This window comes from Cyprinus carpio, chromosome B9, assembly GCF_018340385.1.
Source record: "Cyprinus carpio isolate SPL01 chromosome B9, ASM1834038v1, whole genome shotgun sequence".
Lineage (NCBI taxonomy): Eukaryota > Metazoa > Chordata > Actinopteri > Cypriniformes > Cyprinidae > Cyprinus > Cyprinus carpio.
The window spans coordinates 6,117,017-6,123,016 of NC_056605.1; positions in this window are offsets into that span (position 1 = coordinate 6,117,017).

The window sequence follows — 6,000 nt, forward strand, 5'->3', positions numbered from 1 at the left end:
GGCACCCAGTCCACCCGTCTTGTTTTTTAGGATATGTTAGTAAATATTTTAACATAGCCCCGGAGCCTTGTGTTATGTCTTTTGTTATTTTCCAGAACTAATAATAATAGCCTGTCCTGGTGGCCAGCGTATTGGAGGTCCGTGGCTGCAACTTTGGTGTGATGTGGAATACAGAAAAAGAAGAGAAGGAGGGAGGGAAGGATGGCAGTTTGTGGGGAACATCGCCATAGTGTTTTAGCAGCTGTGTTTAAAATCAAGAAGCTTCTTCCTTCCTGCACACCGTACCAGCTCTGCCAAGATAAAAACAGATGGAAACGAAATACACTGGCTGGTGTGTGTAGACTGCTATATTAAACAGGGGTGGTCGGCCGTGTGTTTCCTGAGGAAGAGAGAACGCTGTAAAGCTTTTAAATCTGCCGGCGGCATTGTGCCCTTGCCTCTCCTCGCAACCCGTTCGGCTCTCTGTAAATCCTGTTAAAGTCCACCTTCGCTGTAACAACAGCCTGTCCTTTAGCGCATGCAGAACATCACGCCCCAGGGAAGTCCTCACTGGGGGGGGCAGCGGACGGCAAGACCAGAGTAAATCTCAGCCAGAATGGGCGACAGGTTTCGCTGGGCGGAGGGGGAGCGCGCTCTCCTCCTGGGACGCTGCCATTAAGCAGCTAAAATGTTGTCCCCAAAAAAGCTGAAGTGAAGAAGAGCTACTGATCTGTTTTTTCTGTTGATTCCTCCTCACTGATCTTGACGGGTAACATGCTTTTCTTCTTTCCTCTCTGTCCATAATGAGGTGTGACTCTTCTGCGAAGCGAGGTGCTTTTGGCCCAGCTGAAGCAGCTCTTACTGGCTCACAAAGACTGTCCCGTGACGCTCCTGCAGAACGAAGTCAGGATCACCCACCGTGGAGTGACTCAGCAATTTCACATTGTGAGACGTGCGTGACGTTTGCTTCGTCCATCTCAGACTCCAGAGCTCTCCATTTAAGATTGAGACCTTATGGATCACAACCGCCATAAATGTGTTTTGTAATTAGTGATATTTATTGAAAAAGCGTCTTGACTCTGCGAACTTAACATGGTTTGAATATAGTCTAGAAAAAAATCTAAGAGTTTTATTGAAACAGAAACAATGTTTTTTTTAAAACCTTTAGACCAAATTTTTGATTTTCAATATTTGATGCACCAGACTCTTATTGCTCATAGAATGATGCAGTAAGAATATGGAGCTCATCACTGAAGGAGGAGAAAAAAGCCACCACATTATTTTGTAAATTCTAGAGGCCCCAAACTGAGCAAAAATCTGTGCAGATGTTGTTTGTTTATACACGACCAAAGTAGATGGCATATTGATAGCTTGCATTATAAATAGATTGAGATATCATAAATATAATAGTGCAGCATACTTGCAAAAAGATGCATATATAAATTTTCGTTGTCACCCCGTATCTCACAAATAATACAGCATATTTTAGTTGATAATTTAATGCTTATTTTTAGGATCAAAGATTGTAGTTTTTATTATAACGGAATACAATGATTATCGCAGAGATAAACAAATAAATGCTCAAGAATTCTGCTGTATCATATGTTATGATAGCATAGCATAAAAAGATGCATGGATATTCAAGTAAACCTAAAGTTAGCTGTTCTTCTTGAAATATTATTAAATATAAAAATGGTCCTTAAGATTGCTTTTTTTAGTATATAGTAAGAAACTATCAATCACGACAACAGAAGGCATGTAAAGATAACCTCAGGATTTTTCAGCAAATGATTGCAGTCTAAATTCACAAATCACATTTTTGCCTTTTTTTTCTTGCTTTTTTTTACCAAGTGGTTCACTATAAGGAAAGAAAAACTGGCACACTGCCATTGCCCAATTTTGCCAAGTGAAACTGAGATTGGAACGAGGCCAGAAAGGACAACGATTTAGATTTGTTGCCCAAGGTGTAACCACACACTGCCCACAAGGCTATAATCATAAATACATGACTATTAATAAATCATTCATTCAGAAACATTCATAAATCGCAGTTACTGGTTTGAGTTACTGGTTTTCACTGAACTGACTCAATAAATAAGCAGTTACTGAATCAGCATATTACTAATGAAAATGTGTAAATGGACCACTAGTAGGTACTGGGGCAAGTGGTTTTCCCAACCCTGTGAGTCGACTCATTAGAGTATAGAAACCAGACCGGACATGCATGGCTAGCGTAAGGGTCAGGAATACAAATGTTGTTACAGTTGCTATATCTCCAAAAACAGGGTTAAGAACGACTGTCCTAGGTGCTTGCTTACTGGCATAAGTCAAAAGAGCTGATATTTCATTCAATATGCCTTAATCTCAGTTGGCAAATGAGTTCCTCAGAGTTCAAAACCAGATCTAATCTCACTGAATGCTGCTTCTCTTACTTCTTTCTTTGAAACAGTGAACAAAAACTTCTCTGGACTGTCAGCTGTGCTTTAAGGGTTTGTAAAGTTAATGTTTCTTTTTTTCGAACTAAATTAGTATTTTGGGTCCTTTTTTGACGATAAACAGACGAGTGTTATTTGAACGAGTTAAGTTTGATGAAAATGTGAAGTGGAAGATGAACGGGTCCTGAGTGTGAAATAACACATATTCATCTCGTTCCCATTATTTACCGCAAACGCAGAGGTGACTCATAGATTTTTGCCAAACATCGATGTTCGCTAACCAACCATGATCCCCGCTGTATGTGGGCGCTGTCCTCTTTAAGATGAAGTGAATAAAGAGGCATCAGAAAACCGAGGGTTTGTCTGCCATATGCGCCACTTCATATCAATTAGCGTTGTCCACAGGGACGGAGGAGGGAAGCGGTAGGTGGGAGAGGAATTGCATGTGCTGGCAGCACTTCCGTGACACTAAAACAGATTAACGGCCGCCCTCGACCGTCTCTACCACCGGTGCATAAGCAAGCCTTCTTAGTTGTTGCAAACTTTTGATATTGCCAAACCATTGTCTGATACGTTTGCTGGCCCTTTTGCATGTGCATGTGTTCTGCCTCATTTTGTGGCCTTGTATTGACAATGAATTGCTTCCCAAATGAGTGTAATGCTAGCGTAAGAGCCTGACAAAAAAAAGAAGTTTGCTTGTTTCGAACGCTGTCGATGCGCCGCGGGCAGCCAGTGCAGTTCACTTGGCGCCGGCATTGTTACAGCAGCTTGACTGACAAGGTCTCATGGCTATTATGAGAAAAAAAGAAAAATGAAAGCGGGATGCGTGTCCGGGTGAGATTTGGGTTGCAGGGAGCGGTTTGCATTGGTGGGTCGTGGCGAGGAAGAGGAGGGTACGGAGATGAGCGAAAACCATTCCTCAATCCTGTTTTAATGCTGCCAAGGTCGCCCAACCACCGTGAGGGTCATATATTAGTCCACCTGTTGCAAAATGAGACTCTAACCGTCGTTCCGACTTGTAAACAACGCCGGTTTTTGCCACATTCAGCCGCAGGACCCGGAGCAGCCCGCAGATGGTCATCACCTGTCAAGAACGGTCCCTTAATGCGGTGAAAAAGTGCAGGTGTCATTCAAGTCCACATGAGCGCGCCCGTCTGTTGCTTCATTTCCAGTCGGTTAGCCTTAAATATATTAATCGCAAGTGTACCTGGTTGGGACAGGTGGAAAATATGGCCGACGTGGGCTTGCTTGTCAAAGCAATGTTCGTTTGTATTGTGTACTTAAGTAAAGGTATGTTTCTGGCCGTGAAATCTCCTGTGCCCTAGTATCATGGGGGTGAAATTACCCAGGACTTCCCTGCAAAAACAGTGCAGGCCGTGACTCCGGCTTGGCATTGCACAGCCCCATCTGCGCGCAAGCAGAGATGATGCGAGAGTAGATGTCCTCCACGAGCATGCGTATGGCTGATGTATGATAATATATCACTCCCTTTTCCTGCTTAATACCATTAGGAGTAATTACAGATGCCTGAACCTGGTCGCCGAAGAAAGAAGGGAGAAATACCAGTTCTGATTTCTGAGCTCGTCCGTTAGCTGCATGGAGCAGAGAGGTTTTGCAACGTCACCAGAATTCGGCCAGCCAGGCAATTCCAGCAAAGCGCGTCACACACAATTCAATTTGTATCCCCCGCATTAATTACCAAGTTCCCTTTGAGCCGTGCTTGCTTCATTAGCTAGATTAAGTATCATTGGTAGTCCCGCATTTCTGTGCGAGTTCAGAGCTTGAGATGCCTTGTTTCATTCGCTTCCGCATCAGGAGCCAAGTAATTCAGTGCACTGCAGACCAGATGGTGGCATTTGGTACCGCGCGAACTTCTGCCGCTCTCGCGTGGGTGTATCATTAAAATCAGGTGCAGTAAATTATTCTGTCGCGGCAGTAGTTGGCAGGACGTAGAGGGGATCGTAGGGAGGTGTGTGCGCGAGCCTGGCCCGCACGCTACCAGCCTCTAATATACCCTGATGATGTTGGAGTTAAAAATGACATTTGTAACTTTGAATTAAAGGTTTAAAACGGCAAACACGCACAGGGATTAAATAAAGAGCAAAGCATTGGACTGGGAAAGTCTTTAATTCGCAATCATGCCAGCAGCTCATCCGCTGCGATAGATCTTTAGATGTTCGCGGGTCCAGCTCACACCATCGCTCAGGGGGGTCAGATTTGGCTGTTTAGCATAGACAAGTTAGTGCCTGACGGTAGATGTCAGCACTGCAGCTCAAGAGTCATCAGTCACAGGCGTGATACAGGGTCAGGTGATGCGTCGCACTTTCAGGGGGTATGTGCCAGCTGAGCGACTGTTATGGACATAAATATGTGACCCGTGCTGGCAAGATGAGTCGGTTATGCGCAGTGGCCTCTAGTTTTCAGCAGCTACAGGGAAAAAAAAAAAAAAAAATGTGAAAAAATTACGATTTTGGTAGATTTTCAAGTTTTCACAAAAATCTAGTTTAATTAAGTCCTCGTCTAGTGATCCCAATGCTCCAAATTGTGCTTAAACATCTAAAATGTCTTTTCTGAGAGGAGTACCTTTTCTGTGCTCGCTTCTCAGGCTGCCGCTGACATGAATGGCACACGATCCTGATAAATATACACACACACAGAAATTACAGTCTTTAAGTATGTATATCACGGCAAACATAATCTTTTCAAGTCAAGTTCACCTTTATTTACCGTATATAGCCCTTTTACATACAGATTGACTCAAAGCGCTTACAAACACAAAGAAAATATGTGTAGTAGTGTTAATTTTGTCAGCTATTTTCAGTCTTAGTCGTAGTCCCATGTAAAAATTCCTTATTAGTTTATCATATTTAGTCAAGCTTATCCTATTAGTTTAAGTCACGTTTTTAGTTGCTAAATGTTCTCAAACATTTTAGTCTAGTGTTAGCCAAAATTTGACATTTTTATCAATGAATTATTAAATTAACCGACAACAGTATTAGTTTTGGTAGCCATCTTTAATTTAGTCTTATTCTTACTCCAAATGTCCAGTTTAGCTTGTAAGTATTTAGACAAACTTGTCCTGGTTTTTGGGTTTTTCATGTAGAAATGTAATGAGCGTTTAGTCAGTGCGAAATCTTAGTTCACATTTTCAGCATTCTCTGTCAATGCTTAAACACAAGTAAAAATTTTTAATGCGTAATGATTTGTCATTTTCAGAAATTTACTTTTGCATTTCCAGACATTGCACTTTCCTCGACGAAAGCACAAATCAACAGAAGGGCGCGCGTACACGTGGTTTGGTTACCTCATCTAGTGTACTGATTTATGCTATGCTTTTTATTATATAAATTAATACCAACGACTTTACACTCTCTCTGCCCTACATATGAAAACAGCGAAAACCAAACGAAAATAGTATAACACTGATTCCTAGTAATTTCACACTACTTACCAATTGCAAGAGTCATTTCTCTTTTAAACACAATGATTGATGAGTGCATTGATTCGCGATCACAATCCAACAATACAGTGGAGATCTCATTACAGAACCAGTACCCGCTGAACAACGCTTTCATTTAGAGTCACT